We start from the raw sequence: 24,783 nt of genomic DNA on the forward strand, positions 1-24,783 counted from the left end.
TTTTGATCAGCCAAAACGTTATGACCACTGCCCACCGCGACGTTGGACGTCGCCTGTTGGCGTTGTGGGAACGTGACGCAATTAAAAAAAGCTATGTAAGCGGAGAACACACGGACCGAATGTTCACGTAATACTGTCGTGAGCATCTACGGAAAGAGGTAGAACGACAGTGAAACCACCACAGGGCGCTAAATTGTTGGACGTCCACAACTCTTCACAGTACGCAGAATTCGGAGGCTTGTTTGCTCTGTAAAGTAGGATAGCGGCTGACCTGTGGCGTCTCATCAGAAGCACCACGATGCTGGTCGACGCACAAGTGTTTCGGAGCACACCGTTCATAGATCATTGTTGAAAATCCAGTTCCGCAGCTGACCACCCCTACGTGTTCACACGTTAAACCAACGACATCGTCAATTACGATTGCAGTGGGCACGGGGTTATAGGCATTTGACCGTCGATCAATGGAAACGTGTCGGCTCTTCGAGTGAATCACATGTTTGCTACACTAGGTGGCTGGTCGTCTCCACAAACACCATCATCGAGGTGAACGGCGGCTCCAAACGTGCAGCGCGCCACGGACATAGGCTGGTGGGAGCAGTATTATGCTATGGGAGACATTCTACTGCACGTGCATGGGACCTATGGGAGTAATCGAAGACACGCTGACAGTTGTGAACCAGCTGCATCACTTCATGCTTGATGTCTTCACCGACTGCGATGTCATCTTTCAGCAGTGTAATTGGGGCCGGACCCGTGCTACAGTGGTTTCAGGAGCAGTGTAGTGAACGCACCTTGATGTCTCCGCGACCAAATTCGCCTGATTTAAATCCAATGGAACCCATCTGGGTCGTTATCGGGCACCTTCACCGCGTATGCAAATCAGTGGACCGTCAGTTACCTCCACAAACCTACCAACAAACTGTCGGATCCCTGACGTATTTCGTTCCAAAGACGGACAAACGAGCTACTGAGCAGGTGGTCATAATGTTCCGTCTCCCCAGTGTATGTGCGCCCAGCTCAGACGTCAAATGTGTCCAATGTAAACGTGCGTGAGTCAGAGATAACACTGATGGCCAGTCATAGATTAGACATCATGCAGCTATTGCAAGAGTAAAATAAAACAAGTATAAAGTCAGCAAATCCACAGTGCCTATGAATTATGTGACTGATTACACTACTGGCCATTAAAATTGCTACACCACGAACATGACGTGCTACAGACGCGAAATTTAACCGACGGGAAGAAGATGCTGTGATATGCAAATGATTAGCTTTTCAGAGCATTCACACACGGTTGGCGCCGGTGGCGACACCTACAACGTGCTGACATGAGGAAAGTTTCCAACCGATTTCTCATACACAAACAGCAGTTGACCGGCGTTGCCTGGTGAAACGTTGTTGCGATGCCACGTGTAAGGACGTCAACGACCAGCTTGCAGCCTGCCTCAGGAGAGCGTACAACGGCTTTGCGTCCCCTGCTCAACCGATCAGTGCGTCCCTCAGCGCCAGTGGAGGCGTAAAGTCATACTGACAAGTGGGTTCATACAGTCAAGTTCTTTGCAGTCGCTGGAACACCGTCACATATCCTCACAACTCGTGAAGTTTCATTTCGTTTCCTCCTCCCCTTCTGAGTGCTCAACCCTTTTTTTCAGGCTGTGTATGTGTCTGGTGGTATTTAATCAATCCATAGTGTTAGCGTACGTGGCAATAATACGGAAGTAACTTAGTCGTAGGGTGGGGGACTGTGTTGGATTTTGGGAACATGTGTTGCAACGTATCGTACCCTGCCGTGCCATGGGGTCGTCCCCTCAGCTGTTGGGGATGCCAGAGCCGCCGTCTGTTGGAACGAGACTTCATCCGCCGTGGAGCTGGTTTGATGGTGATGTTTGGTCCGTGGGGCGCTGAACTGTGCGGTCATCAGCGCCGTGGAGCTGGTGTTTCCCTGATCCACTTAAAGTGGTTTGTGGTCACCGAGTACTATGCTGCTGATTTCCCATCGCGGCAGCATATTTCGGCACCTATTGGTAATAAACGTGTGGGAAGTTCTGGTACGAAGCAGCTCTCTTAGCGGAAATGCTGTCCGCGCGGTATGGGAATGGGCAACGAGACGCCCGCATTCTCTTCCTGAGGTAGACTGGCAGAAAGTTCTGAAAGTCTCCCTGAGTGCAGGAAGCGAGTAGTGTGCACTGCCGGATGAAGATTTTGTTTAATATCGCTCTACCCAGTAGTTAGTGGTTCGTAGTGTCCATCGGTGACAATGGGAAAAGTTGTAATTTCCTCTTCATATAAGGGTGGTCGTGGATCAAATGCGCGTTTTTCACTACTTGGTTCCAGATAGCCTTTGGTGAAATGGGGAAGAAGATGGCGGAAATTGTAGAGGTATACACTGCTACAGCCAAGATGCTGGACATATCAGATTTGGTATTGCAGTTACGCAATGACGATAGGTATATGACATTGGAGGAGAGATACTGAAGTCAACAGTGGCTAAGAAACAGATCGAGAAAACAGAGCGAATGTAATCACGTTGCCGATCCCGTCATTAGAAAGGACAGGCGTGATCAAACAACGAAATATTAGATATATTTAAAAAAAGCTCTAAAAGTTTGGAATTTTTCGCTATTTGTGCCGCGTTAAACTACATCAGTATAATTTTTTTCTAAAATTTAGAATTGCATGTGGGCAGGAGAGAGATTTCATATATGCTGCGACGTTTCGTTTTTCCTAGTTTGTATGTTGATCGAAGATTCGGGCGAGATTTTTTATTTCTTTTGATATTGTTCAAAATGGCTCAGAGCACTATGGGACTCAACATCTTAGGTCATAAGTCCCCTAGAACTTAGAACTACGTAAACCTAACTAACCTAAGGACATCACACACACCCATGCCCGAGGCAGGATTCGAACCTGCGACCGTAGCAGTCCCGCGGTTCCGGACTGCAGCGCCAGAACCCCACGGCCACCGCGGCCGGCCTTTGATATTGTAAACGGATATTATCAAGCGGTATGGGAGGAACTGTTTCACGAAAATGATCACTGATGAACTTTCTGTGGAATATTACGATCACATGTGACATCTGAGGGCTCAGCCTGACGGCCAGGTTCGTGTCCATTGCAATCTATACTAATAATAAAACTGTAAAACCGTCGTGTCCGTTTGAACACGGTAACCTGTAAAACTACTGGGCGAATCTTCACAGGGTTTTCAGACGTAACTTGAGTGTAGTTTGGGGAAACATATAGACTTTATTACATAAAAAATGATCAGGAAAAATATCGTAATTTAAAGTTTTATCCCGTTTGAAGGACATAACGTTATATAGGGAAGCATATTTACTCTTTGAAAAAGCTGTTTGCTCCTTGACATAGGAAATACATCTATTAAAAAAAATTTATTAATTGATACCTTCTACGGTATTAGATGACGATCTGTTTGGCTTTAGGAAAGATAAAGGCGACAGAAAGGTAATTCCGACGTTCCGGTTGATAATAGAAGCAAGACTGAAGAAAAACCACGACACGTTCATAGGATTTTGGCGACCTGAAAAATACGCTCGACAGTGTAAAATCGTGCAAGATATCCGAAATTCTGCGAAAAATAGGGGTAAGCTATATGGAGAAACGAATAATACACAATATCTACAGGAGCCAAGAGGGAATAATAACATTGGACGACCAAGAAAGAAGTGCTCGGATTACAGAGGGTGTAAGACGGGGATGTAGTCTTTCGCCCCTACTGTCCAATCTGTAGAAGCAATGACGGAAATAAAAGAAAGGTTCAGGAGCAGGATCAAAATTCGAGGTGAAAGGATATCGGTCATACGATTCTCTTATGACATTGCCATCCTCAGAGAATGTGAAGAAGAATTACATGATATGCTGAAAGGAATGAATAATCTAATGAGTATAGGATATGGATTGAGAGTAATTCGAAGAAAGACGAAAGTAATGAGAAGTAGCAGAAATAAGAACAGAGAGAAACTTAATATCAGGATTGATGGTCACGATGTAGATGAAGTTAAGAAATTCTGCTTTCTAGGCAATAAAACAACCCATGATGCAGTGCAAGAAGGACATCAGAAGCAGACTAGCACTGGCAAAAAGCGCATTCCTGGCCAAGAGAAGTCTATTAGTATCAAACATAGGCCTTAATTTGAGGAAGAAATTTCTGATAATGTACGTTAGAAGCGCAGCATTGTATGATAGTGAGAAATGGACTGTGGGAAAACCGGAACAGAAGAGAATAGAAGCATTTAAGATGTGGTTAGGTGGACTGATAAGGTAAGTAACGAGGAAAGAAATATATGGGAAACACAGACAAGAAGGGCGGACAGGATGGTAGGACATCTGCTAAGACATCGAGGAATAACTTCCGTAGCAGTAGAGGGAGCTGTAGAGGGTAAAAACTGTAAAGGAAGACAGATATTGGAATACATCCAACAAATAATTGAGGACGTAGGTTGCAACTGCTGCTCTGAGATGTAGAAGTTGGCACAGGAGAGGAATTAATGGCGGAATACATCCAACAAATAATTGAGGACGTAGGTTGCAACTGCTACTCTGAGATGTAGAAGGTGGCACAGGAGAGGAATTAATGGCGGAACGCATCAAAACAGTCGGAAGAGTGATGACTCAAAGAAAAAAAAAGGTCTACGTCGTACGATTCAGCGCAATGAATACAAGGCTTATACAACGTGTTTAATCCCTGCTTTGACAATTACGTTATTAATTATGAAATCAACTCTCGTAAGTTTCCACGGCTGAATTGACGCGCCGATTTCGATGAAATTGGGTATGGAGACAGGTTAAACTCGGAGGAAGCACATAGCCTACATTAGAAAGTAAAAGAAAGGAAACAGAGTTGACCTCCAAGAGTGTGAAGTAGGCGATGGTCCATCTTCTTTTTACATCAGTAAATTTAAAATAAGTTAAAAAATGATTAACTTTATTGTATAATATGCGTGATGTATGATGCAGAGTTACTTCAGTGGCACAGAACACCAGCTCACGTTCCTTCGCATGCTATCAGGTCGTGCATTGGGGCAGTGGAGAAGTGGGGGTGGGCTAGGGGTGGTGACAGGGGCGCACAGTACAAGCTGTGTTTATCGGAACAGGCGGACAAGTGAGGGCAGCTGACATTACTGCACGTGCACCAGCTTGCCTACTCACCATCACTCGTCGTAACATGACTACTGTTAATGTGAGCACAGCTGTGACTAACAGCTAGCACTGAATAAATGTCAACATTCGTATGTGGTATGGCAGAACCAATATTATTAGACCAGGTACTTAAGTGCAGCTGGATGCCGTCAGCATATAAGTGGCAGACGGAAGAAAGTCACACATAAGAAACATAATTCATATTCAGGTAGAAAAATGGTGGGCCAAGGACTGAACCGTGAGGGACTGCTGAAAGTACACTACTGGCCATTAAAATTGCTACACCAAGAAGAAATGCAGACGATAAACGGGTATTCATTGGGCAAATATATTGTACTAGACCTGACATGTGATTACATTTTCACGCAATTTGGGTGCATAGCTCTTGAGAAATCAGTACCCAGAACAACCACCTCTGGCCGTAATAACGGCCTTGATACGCTTAGGCATTGAGTCAAACAGAGCTTAGATGACGTGTTCAGGTACAGCTGCCCATGCACCTTCGACACGATACCAGAGTTCATCAAGAGTAGTGACTGGCGTATTGTGACGAGCCAGTTGCTCGGCCACCACTGACCAGACGTTTTCAGTTGCTAAGAGATCTGGAGAATGTGCTGGCACGGCAACAGTCGAACATTTTCTGTATTCAGAAAGTCCGGTACAGGAACTGCAACATGCGGTGGTTCATTATCCTGCTGAAACGTAGGGTTTCGCAGGGATCGAATGAAGGGTAGAGCCACAGGTCGTAACACATCAGAAATGTAACGTCCACATGTTCAAAATACCGTCAATGCGAACAAGAAGTGACTGAGACGTGTAACCAATGGCACCCCATACCATCACGCTGGGTGATACGCCAGTATGGCAATGACGAATACACGCTTCCAATTTGCGTTCACCGCGATGTCGCCAAACACGGATGCCACCATCATGATGCTGTAAACAGAACCTGGATTCATCCGAAAAAATGACGTTTCGCCATTCGTGCACCCAGGTTCGTCGTCCAGTACACCATCAAAAAAATGGTTCAAATGGCTCTGAGCACTATGGGACTTAACATCTATGGTCATCAGTCCCCTAGAACTTAGAACTAGTTAAACCTAACTAACCTAAGGACAGCACACAACACCCAGCCATCACGAGGCAGAGAAAATCCCTGACCCCGCCGGGAATCGAACCCGGGAACCCGGGCGTGGGAAGCGAGAACGCTACCGCACGACCACGAGATGCGGGCCAGTACACCATCGCAGGCGCTCCTGTCTGTGATGAGCGTCAAGGGTAACCACAGGCATGGTCTCCGAGCTTATAGTCCATACTGCTGCAAACGTCGTCGAACTGTTCGTGCAGGTGGTTGTTGTCTTGGAAACGTCCCCACCTGTTGACTCAGGGATCGAGACGTGGCTGCACGATCCGTTACAGCCATGCGAATAAGATGCCTGTCATCTCGACTGCTAGCGATACGAGGCCGTTGGGATCCAGCAAGGCTTTCCGTATTACCCTCCTGAACCCACCGATTCCATATTCTACCTAACAGTCATTGGATCTCGACCAACGCGAGCAGCAATGTCGTGATACGATAAACCGCAATCGCGATAGGCTACAATCCGACCTTTATCGAAGTCGGAAACGTGATGGTACGCATTTCTCCTCCTTACACGAGGCATCACAACAACGTTTCACCGAGGAACGCCGGTCAACTGCTGTTTGTGTATGAGAAACCGGTTGGAAAATTTCCTCATGTCAACACGTTGTAGGTGTCGCCACCGGCTACCTTGTGTGAATGTTCTGAAAAGCTAATCATTTGCATATCACAGGATCTTCTTCCTGTCGGTTAAATTTCGCGTCTGTAGCACGTCATCTTCGTGGTGTAGCAATTTTAATGGCCAGTAGTGTACATATTTCCCTGAAGAGTTTTCCGGTTCACAGACATTAATGTTTGTTTTGCGGTAGTTGTCGAATCACTGTGTTGCGCTGACGAGTTCAGTTGCTTCAGTAGCATAATCCTTTCTGAAACGAAGCAGTGTCGAAATGCTCGGTTCAGGCGTGTCCTTTGCACCTCTGCTGTCGTCAGTGACTTCTAGTAATGCAGCTGCTGTGCTACGGTGTTTTCGGGACTTGTCGTGGCTGTTAATGAGAGACGGGGAGACGGCTGCGGCGTTTCCGGTGTTCGTCGGGAGCGGCGAGTGTGGCCCCCGGCTGCGCTCCGCCAGCCAAGCGCCGCAGCCGCTGCCGTGCCCCGGGTAACCAGACACCAGCCAGCAGCCACCAGCCAGTCGTGAAACACCGCAGACCTGCGGCCGGCCGCTCGCTGGCCCACACTTTCACTGTGCAGCCTGCCCGCTCCGGATCTGCTGGCCGGTGCAGACGTGCGCTCAGTAATCCCAGTTCACAGACCCACGTTACAGTTAGATTCATTTAGGATCGTCTTTGACCTAATTGCTATGAACACTTCTCTTCCTGGAGAGTCTAATCTACCTTTCCGGTATACGATCCAAGTATTCTCCAGAATTCCCCGGTTCTCTATTTCGGTCTAGTGAGCAGAAGACCCGCATTCGAATTCCGGCCTCGGTACAAATTTTCGTTCATCACTTCAGTCTACATATATAAAGCACTCTGTCTTCAGCTTCAGACCACGAGTGGCCTACCGGGACCATCCGACCACCGTGTCATCCTCGGTGGAGGATGCGAATAGAAGGGGCATGGGGTCAGCACACCGCTCTCCCGGTCGTAAGATGGTATTCTCGACCAAAGCCGCTACGATTCGGTCGAGTAGCTCCTCAATTGGCATCACGAGGCTGAGTGCACCCTGGATGGTCACCCATCCAACTGCCGACCACGCCCCACAGCGCTTAACTTCGGTGATCTCACGAGAACCGGTGTATCCACTGCGGCAAGTACGTTGCCTTCAGTCTACGTATATAAATCCTCTTTTTTTGAAGATCGCAGATGGTGCCACTCTTGTCTTGCCTTTTTGTTCCCGGCTGCAAGTGATGCACCCAGCTTTCGTCAGCTGTATGGTCCGTGACAGAAAGATGTCCCCGTTGGCCTCAAACTGCTCCAGCAGTTCAGATGAAGATGAATTTGATTAGAATTCGCTGTCAAAAGCCTTTTGGAAATCTAGAAATATGATATCAGTCGATAGCACACATTGCTTGTGTGAAAAGAGGCAGTTGTACTCCACATTAGCGTTTTTTTCAGAATCCGTGCTGGTTGTGTGTCAACACATCGTGTTCTTCGAGGTATATCATAATGCTGCAATACAGTGTATGTTTCAAAAACCTATTTCAAATCAGTGTCAATGACGTGGGTCTATAGCTCAGCGGACTGCTTCTATTTCCTTTCTTGTGCACTGGTGTGACCTGTGCAACTTTACGACTGTTAGGTACGGATTTATCGTCGAGCGATAGAAAGCACTAGGTGCACGCGACTGCAAATTGTTCCTCATGTCGGCACCAATGACTCCAGCCGACTGGCTTCAGAGGTCATCCTCAGTTCGTACAGGCGGTTGGCGGAGTTGGTAAAGGCGGAAAACCTCGCTCTCGGGGTGGAATCTGAGCTATTTGCAGTATCTTGGAGCCGACTAGAAGGCTTAAACCAGAGGCTCAGACGATTCTGCAGCGATCTGGGGTGCAAATTTCTCGACCTCCGCTGTCGGGTGGAGAAATGTAGGATCCCCCTGAATAGGTCAGACGTGCACTACACGCAGGAAGCGGCTACAAGGATAGCGGAGTACGTGTCGAGTGCATATGTGGGTTTTTTAGGTTAGAGAATTCCCTCCCTAGACCCGACAAGACGCCTCCTGAGACGCGGCAATGTAGGAGTAGGCAAAATGCAACAGGGAATAACAATATTAATGTGCTAATAGTAAGCTGCAGGAGCGTCTATAGGAAGGTCCCAGAACTGCTCTCATTAATAAACGGTCACAACGCCCATATAGTACTAGGGACAGAAAGTTGGCTGAAACCAGATGTAAACAGTAATGAAATTCTAAACTCAGATTAGAATGTATACCGCAGAGACAGGCTGGACAGTGAAAGGGGAGGCGTGTTTATAGCGATAAAAAGTGCTATAGTATCGAAGGAAATTGACGGAGATCCGAAATGTGAAATAATTTGGGTGAAGGTCACGGTTAAAGCAGGCTCAAACATGGTAATTGGATGTCTCTATAGGCCCCCTGGCTCAGCAGCTGTTGTGGCAGAGCACCTGAAGGAAAATTTGGAAAATATTCCGACTAGATTTCCCCACCATGTTATAGTTTTGGGTGGAGATTTTAATTTCCCGGACAGAGACTGGGAGACTCAAACATTCATAACGGCAGGGACAAAGAATCCAGTGAAATTTTTTTAAGTGCTTTATCTGAAAACTACCTTGAGCAGTTAAACAGAGATCCGACTCGTGGTGATAACATATTAGACCTTCTGGTGACAAACAGACCCAAACTATTTGGAACAGTCAACGCAGAACAGGGAATCAGCGATCATAAAGCGGTTACTGCATCGATGATTTCAGCCGTAAATAGAAATATTAAAAAAGGTAGGAAGATTTTTCTGTTTAACAAAAGTGACAAAAAGCAGATTTCAGAGTACCTGACGGCTCAACACAAAAGTTTTGTATCAAGTACAGATAGTGTTGAGGATCAGTGGACAAAGTTCAAAACCATCGTACAATATGCGTTAGATGAGTATGTGCCAAGCAAGATCGTAAGAGATGGAAGAGAGCCACCGTGGTACAACAACCGAGTTAGAAAACTACTGCGGAAGCAAAGGGAACTTCACAGCAAACATAAACATAGACAAAGCCTTGCAGACAAACAAAAATTACGCGAAGCGAAATGTGAGGCGTTCAATGAATTCGAAAGTAAAGTTCTATGTACTGACTTGGCAGAAAATCCTAAGAAATTTTGGTCTTATGTCAAAGCGGTAGGTGGATCAAAACAAAACGTCCAGACACTCTGTGACCAAAATGGTACTGAAACAGAGGATGACAGACTAAAGGCCGAAATACTAAATGTCTTTTTCCAAAGCTGTTTCACAGAGGAAGACTGCACTGTAGTTCCTTATCTAGATTGTCGCACAGATGACAAATTAGTAGATATCGAAATAGACGACAGAGGGATAGAGAACAATTAAAATCGCTCAAAAGAGGAAAGGCCGCTGGACCTGATGGGATACCAGTTTGATTTTACACGGAGTACGCGAAGGAACTTGCCCCCCTTCTTGCAGCGGTGTACCGTAGGTCTCTAGAAGAGCGCAGCGTTCCAAAGGATTGGAAAACGGCACAGGTCATCCCCGTTTTCAAGAAGGGACGTCGAAAAGATGTGCAGAACTATAGACCTATATCTCTAACGTCGATCAGTTGTAGAATTTTGGAACACGTATTATGTTCGAGTATAATGACTTTTCTGGAAACTAGAAATCTACTCTGATGGAATCAGTACGGGTTTCGAAAAAGACGATCGTGTGAAACACAGCTCGCGCTATTCGTCCAAGAGACTGAGAGGGCCATAGACACAGGTTCCCAGGTAGATGCCGTGTTTCTTGACCTCCGCAAGGCGTTCGATACAGTTCCCCACAGTCGTTTAATGAACAAAGTAAGAGCATATGGACTGTCAGACCAATTGTGTGATTGGACTGAAGAGTTCCTAGATAACAGAACGCAGCATGTCGTTCTCAATGGAGAGAAGTCTTCCGAAGTAAGAGTGATTTCAGGTGTGCCGCAGGGGAGTGTCGTAGGACCGTTGCTATACACAATATACATAAATGACCTTGTCGATGACATCGGAAGTTCACTGAGGCTTTTTGCGGATGATGCTGTGGTATATCGAGAGGTTGTAACAATGGAAAATTGTACTGAAATGCAGGAGGATCTGCAGCGAATTGACTCATGGTGCAGGGAATGGCAATTGAATCTCAATGTACACAAGTGTAATGTGCTGCGAATACATAGGAAGATAGTTCCCTTATCATTTAGCTACAATATAGCGGGTCAGCAACTGGAAGCAGTTAATTCCATAAATTATCTGGGAGTAGGCATTAGGAGTGATTTAAAATGGAATGATCATATAAAGGTGATCGTCGGTAAAGCAGATGCCAGACTGAGATTCATTGGAAGAATCCTGAGGAAATGCAATCCGAAAACAAAGGAAATATGTTACAGTACACTTGTTCGCCCACTGCTTGAATACTGCTGAGCAGTGTGGGATCCGTACCAGATAGGGTTGATAGAAGAGATAGAGAGGATCCAACGGAGAGCAGAGTGCTTCGTTACAGGATCATTTAGTAATCGCGAAAGCGTTACGGAGATGATAGATAATCTCCAGTGGAAGACACTGCAGGTACGGGCTTTTGTTGAAGTTTCGAGAACATACCTTCACCGAGGAGTCGAGCATTATATTGCTCCCTCCTACGTATATCTCGCGAAGAGACCATGAGGATAAAATCAGAGAGATTAGAGCCCACACAGAGGCATACCGACAATCCTTCTTTCCACGAACAATACGAGACTGGAATAGAAGGGAGAACCGATAGAGGTACTCAAGGTACCCTCCGCCACACACCGTCAGGTGGCTTGCGGAGTATGGAATTAGATGTAGATGTAGATGTAGATGTAGAGCGAGCATAGCAGTTGTTTATGATTGCGAGAAATAGAAGTATTAATCAGCGTACTCTGAAAGGAACCCAAGTGCTATATAGTCTAAGCAGGAAGATTTGTCTTCACTGAGTGACTTAATTTCCTTCGCTACATCAATGGCGTATCCACTAAGGGAATCTTATTTCCAAATTACTTGCAGTCAGCAATTTTTTGTTCTAATTCTGGAATGTTTCCCGAATCTTCTTTGGTAACGAAATTTCAGCAAGTCCGCTTTAGTACTGCTGTCATTGGTAACATTACCATTGCTATCACACAGAGAAAAACATTGATTGCGTCTTGGCGCTGCGCTTGTATACTTTAGCGCCGCTGCCGCTGGGAACTGCTGTGATTCTTGAAGTTTTCCAGGCGTACTGAATACTTTATGAGGTTTCGGAATTGCAGCCGGATCACGTTGACTTCTTGCCACAATATTTCGGCTGGCAACCGTCCAGCCCTCTTCAGGTGAGTGTCCGCCACTGGAGGTTGCTACTACACGGTGTCGGCTTTATAGCAGAAATTGGTGCGGAAACGCATGTGCATTGGCGGCCGTCACAGGAGCATGTTCCACATATTCAGTGACCACCCACAACATCGAGAAGATAAAGAGCTGTTCAAGTCCAGGGCGTTCCTCCCACACGTCGAAAACCTTTCCTCTAAAGTAGGCAGAACCGTACGGAAACATCAACTTAACTAATCATCCAGCCACAGGCCAGGATTAGTGCCCTTCTCTCTTCGGTAAAGAACGAACTGGGACTGGCGAATTTACATGATTCCACGCCAGTGTGGCAAAGCTCACACAGGTCAGACGATACGCACAGTACGTGAAACGTGCGTTGGGCATGAGCACCACGCTCGCCTTTCGCAGCCCAGTAAGTCGGGTGTAACTGAGCGTTGTATTACCACAGCGCGCTCTGTGGATTATTCTGCCACAGAAACCTGCCCCCGCGAGATTCTTTTGGAATTCAGTGATTAAAGAATCTGTGGAAGTACGTGCCGCGCGGCGTGGCCGCGCGGTTGGAGCCGGCATGTCACTAATCGCGCGGCTGGTCCCGCCAGAGGTTCGAGTCCTCCCTCGGGCGTGGCTGTGTGTGTTTGTCCTCGGTGTTACGTTAGTTTAAGTAGTGTGTAAGTCTAGGGACCGATGACATCAGCAGTTTGGTCCCTTAGGAATTCACACACATTAGAAAATTTTTTGTTTTTTTGTTTTTTGGGAAATACGCCTATCACAAAATCTTATTAATCGTGACGACGTCTCTCAACTGGAGAAACCTTGGGACCAGCTGATCATCTTAACTTCTTCTGAGAGAAAACATTTTATTCATATTGACACGTCTGGCGACACCTGACGTTTGTTTTCATCGACGAGAGAGCGCATTCCGACAGAGGGCGGAATGTAGTTTCACCTTGACTCCTGAGGCTGCGCGCCGCACGTGGAACAGTATTAGCAGAGGGCGCGGATTTCGACAGGGGACGCTCCTGTGACGGCCGCCAATGCGCGTGCGTCTCCGCGCCAGTTTCTGCTATAAAGCCGACTCTGTGACCAATAGCAGTCTCCAGTCGTGCCCACTGTTGAGCAGTTGCCAGGTAAACGTTGGGACGGAGTTTCGGCTGTACCTAGCGACAGTTTTAGCTGCACTTCTTTGTGGCTGCCCCACGTAACTACCAGCCGGTCCAACCTTCCGCCACTACAAGTCATTCAAAACAGGTGCCTCCGCCTCATTCTAGGTGTTCCAAGATGTCCCCGGATTGCCGACCTTCACGCCCAACTGTACATCCCACGCACCTCCAATCACATCACACTTGCAACGCAGGAACTCCTTCATAGGATCGATGAACAGAGGCCCACTAGCCAACACCCGGAGTATACTGGCTCCATCGCTCCACAACGTGGCACCGAATGCGGATCCCACGTGCAATCACCGAGGCACCACAGTAACTGGATCAAACGAAAACCGACCTCTTTAGTGGGGCCACGACCCACGGGCTACGAGCCCTCCCCTCTGCTTATGTCTGACAAGGGGACGCCACGACGTTTGGAACGCGGATTTACTGCAGAGTTCGTACACTCGTAGTACTCCGTGAGGACAACAACATGTGTGAGCAGTAGCGCGTACTTCTCAAGCGTTACTTAGAAAATCGCAACATAATTTCGGTCGTCAAATATATATATCTGTTCGTTGTCAGTTTTACCATGAAGCGGCTGCAGCCCGGTGGTGCCGGCACGGTAGCTCAGCGTGTTCGGTCAGAGCGTTAGCTACCCTTTCTAATAAAAAAACTGAGCGAACGGATCAACGAACGATTTGAACGGGCGTCGTATGACGTCCGCCCTGAACAAATTCAACGAACAATACAGAACAAAATATTTAAAAAAAAAAAGTGGTTGGCGTTCAAGCCGCTGGATCACTGGATCGAGTTCCGTTCGTCAGTTTCTTTTTTTATTTTCAACACAATCATTTTCTCTACTGTTTACATTACAATCGATATTATGGGAAAATACGTGTAATCGGATTAACTTTTATTAAATTTACAATGTTATTTGGCAGTCTCCTAATTTTTACTATCACAAACATATCGGCTAGGAAACGACCAAGCGCATAAAGTCATACTGGAAATGTATGCTTGTCCGTGATTTGAGAAATCCCTTACACCTGGAAGGAGCCCGAAACGACTTGTTACCTCCAGGTTTTGACCGGCACAGACGGCTTTCAAGAGATGTACGTCGCTTTCGACGTTACGAGTACAAGTTGCAGGATGGTATTTTCGTAAAACATGAAGTTAAACGGGACCAGCTACATTGAATAAATGCTATGTTTCCGCATACACAACGTCTTTTGACGTTTTCCGTGGAAAAAAAAACCTCGTAAAGATTTTCAGAAACCTCTCTTTCAGACAATAGTCTGGAAGCAAACCATGCATAACGCAGTATTTCTTTAAAAATCGGCGCTGATAATTGTTTATGCAGTATCGAGTGTATTTTAACAGCGTCTTCCGAGAAGAAATTTCTCGTTCTCTTTCGATTAAATACGAACAGTTTTAAAGACACGGACAAGCATACATTTTCAGTATCACTTTATGCATTTGGTCGTTTACTAGTCGATAGTTCTGAATATTATATTATTTGTGATAATAAAAATTAGTAGATTGAAAAATAACATTGTAAATTTAATAAATGTTCATCCGATTACACGTGTTTTCCCATAATATCAATTGTAATGTAAACAGTAGAGAAAATGATTGTGTTGAAAATAAAAAAAGAAACTGACGAACGGAACTCGATCCAGTGATCCAGCGGCTTGAACGCCAACCACTTTTTTTTTTAAATATTTTGTTCTGTATTGTTCGTTGAATTTGTTCAGGGCGGACGTCATACGACGCCCGTTCAAATCGTTCGTTGATCCGTTCGCTCAGTTTTTTTATTAGAAAGGGTAGCTAACGCTCTGACCGAACACGCTGAGCTACCGTGCCGGCACCACCGGGCTGCAGCCGCTTCATGGTAAAACTGACAACGAACAGATATATATATTTGACGACCGAAATTATGTTGCGATTTTCTAAGTAACGCTTGAGAAGTACGCGCTACTGCTCACACATGTTGTTGTCCTCACGGAGTACTACGAGTGTACGAACTCTGCAGTAAATCCGCGTTCCAAACGTCGTGGCCTCGCCTTGTGAGTAAAGCTTGAATAAATCCCTGTACTCAGACATCCCAGAAGTCTAGCCTTAATGCAAGGTACTGCTTTGGCTCTCTCTCTCTCTCTCTCTCTCTCTCTCTCTCTCTCTCTCTCTCTGTCTCTCTCTATCACACACACACACACACACACACACACACACACACACACACACACGCGCGCGCGCGCGCGCGCGCGCGCACGCAAAGCAATCTCAGCCTCCAGTGGCGCACAATCACCTGAAGATGGCTGGACGGTTGCCAGCCGAAATATTGTGGCAAGAAGTCAACACGATCCGGCTGCAATCCCGAAACCTCATAGAATATTACCACCGCTGTCAGTCGATGAAAGTATTGACTTGTCTGTGCTGTTATACTTTACAAATGGTTCAAATGGCTCTGAGCACTATGCGACTTAACTTCTGAGGTCATCAGTCGCCTAGAACTTAGAACTAATTAAACCTAACTAACCTAAGGACATCACACACATCCATGCCCGAGGCAGGATTCGAACCTGCGACCGTAGCGGTCACGCGGTTCCAGACTGAAGCGCCTTTAACCGCACGGCCACACCGGCCGGCTATACTTTACACACGACTAAAGTCTTTTTTGGATCTGCTGCCAGATTCCTTAGATACAGTTTCGTTGTGAAAACTAATAAAAGCATTTCGCATTGAAGTCTGAACTAAGTTTCGAGCATCTGTAAACCGTTTTCTTTCGTTCCATAACTGGAAGAGATTGGACAGGAAGTCGCCTATATTGTACGATGTGCCCTCCGCCACGCGCTGTACAGTGTGTATGTGGACGGTGAGGCAGCCTATGACCGGTGCAGTGCAGTACGTGTTGGAGCCGGCTGGCCCTCGCCTCCGCGCAACCTCGTAAGCCACTCACGCAGCGAGCGAGCTGGGTGACCCGCTGTCGAGCAGCCTCTGCCCCGAGTGCCGTTTTGCGCACGCGGACGTCGGCATACGTTTGGTGCCCGTGAGCGTATTTTGAAGCGCCACGTGAGATGCGACGATTGAAGAAATCGCTGATAGCGGTGAGGAAGTAAAGCTCAGCTGTATCCCTGGACTTCTAGAGAAGTGCGCTGAATTCCAGCCTTGGTTTCACGCTCTACCCTCCTGTCATTTTCAGGCTGGCGTGTTACAACATTACGCCTTGCCCCCTGTCTGCTGTTACAGACTGCGTGGAGCTGTAACGCGCGGAACTTCCGGATTACAGCGAAAATTGAGTACTGTGCGTGAATAAATCTTGTGATTGGCAGGATCCTCTGTAGGCGTAGACCACAGGCGAAGGGCTGCACCAGACTGACGAACTGTATGGAGGGAGGAATACAGAAGAAAAGCAGTACATTTCTAGACAGGTTCGTTCAATAAGCACTATAGCTATATTGGGATCCTCATTCAACTGCAGTTGTAGGCGTTATAAAAGAGGTGTTGTGGATCACAGAGAGTGATATTCCAGGAGAGTATGTTCCTAACAGGTCAACAAACGGATTGTTTCCTCCGAGACAAATCTCTCTAGAAGACTGTGAAAGTAAACATAGAGACATTCGAGCTGACATGGAGGGTTACAAACAGCCGTTCCTCCCGCCTGCCATTCAGGACTAGAAGCCGTACTTGTAGTACCCACCACCACATGCCGTAAGCTGGCTTGCGCATTATCGACTTTATGCAATAGTAGAAACTTCGTGACATTAAAACTGCGTGCCGTACAGGGAATTTCACGGTAATGTTCTTACCGATTTCATCTACCCATGTACCATTCCCCTTGTCAGCTTAATTTCTGGGAATCCTCTCCCCCAGTTTCCAAACGAAAACACAATTCAGTTGCCAAAAATGATTAACGGTTATTCTTACCCACAAGAGTAACAGCGTTGAACCAGAAACTGAAGAAGAATGGTTACATATTTTATCAATATTATTACGCCGTCAGTGCACGTAACAATATCCACTGCTATTAATACACATACCCAGATTAGTTACGATGGAATAATTATGAATAAAATAAACTTTTGTTACGAAATATACTCTAAGACAAAAAATTTAAAAAAACGACTTGCCACGAAGGGATATCCGAATGAGAAAAAAACTGGTAGATGTGGCGTACATGCAGAGGAAAACAAATCATTAGAATTTCAGAACTACATCCCTTACGATTTTATTTGCCTGATCGCGACAGGACGATATTTCTTTGTAATTTTTATATTGATGCCACATGCTGGCATTAAAGGACGGATGTTGGTTCACCACAATACATTTTTACGTTAATCTGAAGATGCCCCGCAAGGGCGAAACGCGTCAGTAGCAACAAATAGATAAAACTTAACGATGAACCATAAAACATAAATGGTTCAAATGGCTCTGAGCACCATGGGACTTAACTTCTGAGGTCATCAGTCCCCTAGAACTCAGAACTACTTAAACCTAACTAACCTAAGGACATCACACACATCCGTGCCCGAGGCAGGATTCGAACCTGCGACCATAGCGGTCGCGCGGTTCCAGACTGAAGCGGCTAGAACCGCTCGGCCACAGCTGCCGGCTACTTGGAGGGACTGGAAAAGTTCTCAGTTGGTGAGAGACCCGGCGACCTCCCCAGGCCAAGATGGTTTTGGAAAGCACGAACACAAGCACTAGGAACACTCGCCGTGTGTGGCTGAGCATTGTCTAGCTGAAATGTAAGCTCAGCAGGGCTCGCCATTAAGGTCAACAAAACGTACCGCTGTGCTGTAAAGGTGCTGCAGACGACAACCAAACAGGTTCTGCTATGAAAAGGAAAAGGTTCCCCATAGCATCACTCCTGGCTGTCGGGCAGTAATTCGGGCGACAGTCAGGTTGGGATCTACCGGTGTCCGGGGCGCCTTCGCTGCTCATCTTTGGGGCTCAGTTCGAAGCGGGACTCGCCGCTGAAGTCATTTCTACTCCACTCAACAAGATTCCAGGTCGAGTGTGGCGGACACCACTGCAAACGGGCTCGTCGGTACGCAGAGGTGAGTGAGTGGTTGCTGGCAGCAGGGCAGCTGTGGTCCCAGCCCCCTTAATGGTCCTTACGGTCACTGAAGCGCCAGCTGCACGCCAGATCGATGATGAAGACATGCCGAGCGATTCGCTGATTACTCCAACCAATTTCTTTGAACCTATCTACACGCCTTCTCTCAAGAGCTGACATGTTCATATTTAGTTCACGTGCCTGTCTGCAAGGCATAGTTACTGTCCAGCTGAGTACACGGAAAGTAATTCTGCAAACAGCTTATGCCCCGGTATCGGCATGTCCCCTGTTTACTATCCCTGCAAACTATGCGTTGAAATGGTGCTGCAGCGTCACACAGTCATCCATCGCCCTCCAAAGATTACTATTTCGCGTTTTCCGTCGTTACCTGTATGAAAATCAGTTTGTGACCAATTTGCAGAACTCCTTCGTGATGCATTTTTTTGTAAGAAAACTTATTGATTTGAGGTACGGAAAATCTATATTACAAATGTGTAACGTACAAAATCAGTGTTTTACAATGTAAACCGTCCGCTCTTGGAGCCTAAGCAATTTAACCTAGAACCAAAAAGTAGTTTTTCATCAAATATTTATTGTAGTCATAATTATTTTCATTGTCGAACTGTATTGTGAACTATGTACAAATAATGACTACATGATGATATTAAGACCTTGGAGATGGATGGGCTGTAAATGTGTCACTCTTATTAATTAAAACATCTACTTGCGACTGGAAGTGGAGTTTCTTCTTCCTTATTTCACGAATGTAAATCAGTGAAGGCACCAACACGCACCACAAGGTATAAAATTAAGTCACACATCCTGTCTTGTGTTTTTCTTCACCATTTAGTTTACGTTAATAATCTATGCGGCTTTTATCACAAAAGCTTCTCTAGTTTTAGTTTTCTCCCTTCAGAATTCTTCCTACAGTTAGTTTCGCACTTCGGTCATGCACTAAGATATCTCATTCCAGTTTCCGGTTACACAGGTTCCATGTCGACAAACTGGCTAAAGTGCAATGCATCAGTATGACGAGCAAGGTAATTTACAGGTAGTAAGTATTTACGTGCAAAGTGCAACCACACAAAAAATTGATAAGTGTCGTTATTTCACGTCAGCGAAAACCCATTAACTACCATTCAAGAACGCCCAGTTCTAACTAATTTATAACAATGATTGCCGTCACTTCAAAACGCTTTATGCGAGTAGAACTAATGACAGAGATAGAAATTCGTGTCGAATCATTCTGAACGTCTTTTCTGAACATTATTTCGAGCAGATAGAGAAGCGACTCCTGATGGCGACGTCGTAGATCTCCCTTACTAAGGAGGGAATCAGTTAACATAACGCTGTTGAACTAAGTGTGTGGATGTATGTGAGGACAGTTGATTTGGGAGAGGAGACCAAACTGCGAGGTCATCAATCTCATCGGGCTACGGAAGGATGGGGAGGGAAGTTAGCCGTGCCCTTTCAAAGGAACCATCCCGGCATTTGCCTGAAGCAATTTACGGAAATCACAGAAAACCTAAATCAGGATGGTCGGACGCGGGATTGAACCATCTTCCACGCGAATGCGAGTCCAGTGTGCTAACCATTGCGCCATCTCTCTCGGTTCTGTTGAACTGTTAAATATCAATGTCTGCAGCTCATCGGAGTAATTGACAGGAATGTTAAGAAAGCAAGGGAAATATTGTTTGCTTGGCAAATGTACCGGTAAGCAGATTGTCGATTATCTGACAAATTAACGTCAGACATTCATCTATGGGGAAGAACATGTAGGACATCAATGATTAAAGTTCAAATGTATACAATACGCTTTGCTCGTGAATATGCGGAGCAAGATTGTGGAGATAGGGAAGATTTGAGTAGCCGTGATAGAAAGTTGCTACCAAAGCGCAGGGAGCTTCACAAATTTAACTGAAGCCAAAGTCCAATGGACAAACAATACCTGAATGACGCTAAAACGAGTATAAGGAGAACAACGTGACAAGCGTTCAATGAATTCGAAAACAAAATTTAACCAATTTCTATGGTCCAACACACTAACAAGTTTTGGTCTTATAGAAAATCAGTAAGTGAATCGAAATCACCTGTTCAGTCGCTCAGTGACCATAATGACACCAAAAGGGAGATAACAGAAAGAACCCCGAAATACTGACTTTGATCTTCCGGAACTGTTTCACCATGGAAGTTCGTAAACTCACTATCGCCGATATGGAGATAAGTGTTCACGGATAGAAAATCGACTAAAAACCTTAGAAATGCATCTAAATCTGGTAAGATACCCGAAAGCTCTACACACGTTATGCGTAAGCAGTTATCCCGCCTACAACTAGTTTATCGTAGATCGGTGGAGAAATGGTGAACGAAGCGTCCCAAACGATTGGAGAAAAAAGTTATAGGTCATTAAAATTTTCAAGAAAGGGATTCATATTCGGACAAATGAACATAAATATAGGCCTCTACTACAAGACGCCAGTTTTTTGAAGAACTATGGAACACGCAGTTTGATCTTTTTGGAGAACGAAAAATCAACACTGATTCCACGAACAGAGAGATCTTTCGAAAGAGCGGGCCGTGTTCGACCATGACATCAGAGCGCCGCAGAAAGCACACTAGATTTGTGACTGGGTTTTGGACGTCCTAGCTCAAGTCGATACAACTGTACACGTCGTTCTTAACAGAACAAAATCGACAGACATACAAGTAGTTCGGAATTAACCCAAGCGCCGTTACTGTTTGCAATATATAGGTTGAAGTAGCTAAGACAAGCCAAGAATGTGTAAAATATACTGAAGTTCGATTTTCGCTGAGCTATCAACAGCTACATACGAGGTGTGGCTAGAAAAAAACCGGACTAGTACTGGTGAAACAATAAAACGAATGCAATAAGGCTGAAAGTCGCGTGGCCTGTCACGTGACTCTCGCTCCGCCTACTGCTCGAGTTTCATCTGCCTCCTGCACTCAGTCTGCCCGTGGCGTCTGTTTTAAGTAGTTGACGTTTTGTCTGTGCGTCGGAAAATGTTGAGTGTACAGAAAGAACAGCGTGTTAACATCAAATTTTGTTTCGAACTAGGAAAATCTGCAAGTGAAACGTTTGTAATGTTACAACAAGTGTACGGCGATGATTGTTTATCGCGAACACAAGTGTTTGAGTGGTTTAAACGATTTAAAGATGGCCTCGAAGACACCAGTGATGACACTCGCACTGGCAGACCATTGTCAGCAAAAACTGATTCAAACATTGAAAAAATCGGTAAACTTGTTCGACAAGATCGCCGTTTAACAATCAGAGCAGTGTCTGAGTTAACAGGAGTTAACGGCGATCTTGTCGAACAAGTTTACCGATTTTTTCAATGTTTGCATCAGTTTTTGCTGACAATGGTCTGCAAGTGCGAGTGTCATCACTGGTGTCTTCGCGGCCATCTTTAAATCGTTTAAACCACTCAAACACTTGTGTTCGCGATAAACAATCATCGCCGTACACTTGTTGTAACATTACAAACGTTTCACTTGCAGATTTTCCTAGTTTGAAACAAAATTTGATGTTAACACGCTGTTCTTTCTGTACACTCAACATTTTCCGACACACAGACAAAACGTCAACTACTTAAAACAGACGCCACGGGCAGACTGAGTGCAGGAGGCAGATGAAACTCGAGCAGTAGGCGGAGCGAGAGTCACGTGACAGGCCACGCGACTTTCAGCCTTATTGCATTCGTTTTATTGTTTCACCAGTACTAGTCCGGTTTTTTTCTAGCCACACCTCGTACATCCTCCACAAGCCACCGTATGGTGCGTGGCGGAGGGCACCGTGTACCACTACTAGTCATTTCCTTTCCTGTCCCCCCTCGCAAATGGAACGAGGAAAAACGACTGTCTATATGCCTCCGTACGAGCCCTTATTTCCCTCATCTTGTCTCGGCGGTCTTTAAGCGAGATGTACGTTAGTGGCAGCAGAATCGAGCTGCAGTCAGTTGCAAATACCGGTTCTCTAAACTTTCTCAACAATGCTTCGGCAAAAGAACGTTTCCTTCACTCCAGGAATTCTCGTTTGAGTTTACGGAGCATTTCCTAATGCTCGCGTGTTGATCGAATCTACCAGAACAAATCTAGCAGATCGCCTTACTTCGATGTCTTCCTTTCATACGACCTGGTGGAGACCTTACAATACACTCGAACAGTATTCGCGAATGAGTCGCACAAATGTTGTATATACGGTCTCCTTTATAGATGAGGTACACATTCCTAAAATTCTCCCAATAAACCGATGAGGATCATTCGACTTTGCTGCAACCGGCCGTATGCACTCGTACCGTTTCACATGGTTTTGCATCATTACGCCTTGATATTTAATAGGCGTAACTGTATCAAGCAGCACACCACTAACACTATATTCAAAAACTACAGGAGCGTTTATTCTTCTCATCTTCATAAACTTACATAATAATGTGGGGGAAGTCGTACAGAACATAACAGTTCGTAAATATCAATACTGAGGACCAGTAACTATTGATGATGGCACAAAGCAGCTGAAAATGTTTGGGCATCAAGAAGAACGATCATGCAAAAACACGACCTGAATTCCCATAATTTAGAAGGGTACTGTAAGTGTTTCCAAACCAAGCCACTAGTGCTAATTACTGTATCATTCACCAGAACAGTGGAACTAACACTGAACGATAGTTGCATTCCTTTATATTCCTTTGTGAAGTAACAGCTGAAGACGACAAACAACATGTCAACGTCTGTTTGGTTCCTGACACGTTCACAGATATCTGGACACCGACTTTCAGGCTAATAACAACATACTACTTAAATTTTTTTGAGATTTCTGGACAGGTTCTGTGGCTATGTTTTGCTACCGTACATACTGAAGACTTCATCCACACCTCTTCTTGCAGCTGAACGCATTTCAACATTTCGGCAACTAATCCATTCGCAAATTTTACATTATTGTAGAGTCGTCATCAGGTCGGGCTTAACAGACACACAACGCCCTATGTCAGAAACATTTCGCCACCTCTGCGATCCCCCCTCTCGTTTTGACTTCATAAAATCACAATCCATGCTTTGCCTAGCATCGTGAACAGGAATAAACTCTCTAGCTATAGTAATGACTCCATTTGACAGGCGATTGCATATTTCGCTCTCATGGTACTTTTCTTTACTAGAACGTGCACACTTGCACTGGAACCTATGTGCGTCAGTTGTCCTTTCTCCTCCACATACTCCTCGTGAGTTTTCTCTTGAGTAGCATCTTCTTTTTTCGTCCAATAACTGTTCACCATTTCGTGCACCAATCAGCTTCTTCACGCCTATCATTCCGTTGGATAGACCACTTTTGAGACAAAAAATAGCTAATATGCGGAATGATAACCAAGCCAGTGTACTCAGATTGGGGTGAAACGCAAAAACACAGAAGGTGCTACTAGTGGCATTACGAATTGCTGTCCAACTGAAGATAGCAACGAACCAAATGCTACGTTAGTGAAAGTACTGTTGGTTCCTGTCATGTCTTCAAATAACATGCAATGGGGGAGAGGGGGGGGGGGGGGGAGCGGCCGCAGTGGCCGAGCGGTTCTAGGCGCTTCAGTCTGGAACCGCGCGACCGCTGCGGTCGCAGGTTCAAATCTTGCCTCGGGCATGGGTGTGTGTGATGTCCTTTGGTTAGTTAGGTTTAAGTAGTTGGGGACTGATGACCTCAGATGTTAAGTCCCATAGTGCTCAGAGCCATTAGGGGGGGGGGGGGGGGAATCTGTCCAAGTTTAACGAGAATTCAAGCGGCGTCGTACGTGCACAGATTCGTCAGTTGTTCATTCTCCTCCACACACTTCTTCGCAACTTTTCTCTCGAATGGTATCTTCCTTTTTTCGTCCAGTGGTTCGTCTTCTAGTTTGTTCACCAATAAACTACGTGACGCCGACCGTCTTGTTGAGCAGACTACTTCTGGAAGAAAAAATAATAGCAACTAGCGTGCGGAATGATAACAAATGATAACAAGTGATAACAAACCAAAATATTCAAACTGGCCGGAAACACAACTATACAGCAATTGCAACCAAGCCCGCCGGTGTGGCCGTGCGGTTCTAAGCGGGTCAGTTTGGAACCGGGTGACCGCTACGGTCGCAGATTCGAATCCTGCCTCGGGCATGGATGTGTGTGATGTCCTTAGGTTAGTTAGGTGTAAGTAGTTCTAAGTTCTAGGGGACTGATGACCACAGATGTTGAGTCCCATAGTGCTCAGAGCCATTTGAACCAATTGCAACCAATGCCATTACGAATTGCTCTCCGAGTGAACGGAGGAGTGAATCAAACGATCGTTAGTGACAGTA

At 45.7% G+C, this 24,783-nt stretch overlaps 2 protein-coding genes across 2 annotated transcripts in view; both read right to left on the reverse strand.

Moving 5' to 3' along the window:
* LOC126419637 (class E basic helix-loop-helix protein 22-like) overlaps positions 1-24,783 on the reverse strand; it is a 1,550,160-nt gene that overhangs the window by 1,524,703 nt on the left and 674 nt on the right. The gene's annotated exons all lie outside the window — the stretch shown is intronic.
* The window catches only part of LOC126456901 (uncharacterized), a 111,037-nt gene that overhangs the window by 54,000 nt on the left and 32,254 nt on the right, over positions 1-24,783 (reverse strand). The window lies entirely within an intron of this gene.

Source organism: Schistocerca serialis, chromosome 1 (assembly GCF_023864345.2).
Source record: "Schistocerca serialis cubense isolate TAMUIC-IGC-003099 chromosome 1, iqSchSeri2.2, whole genome shotgun sequence".
Classification (NCBI taxonomy): domain Eukaryota; kingdom Metazoa; phylum Arthropoda; class Insecta; order Orthoptera; family Acrididae; genus Schistocerca; species Schistocerca serialis.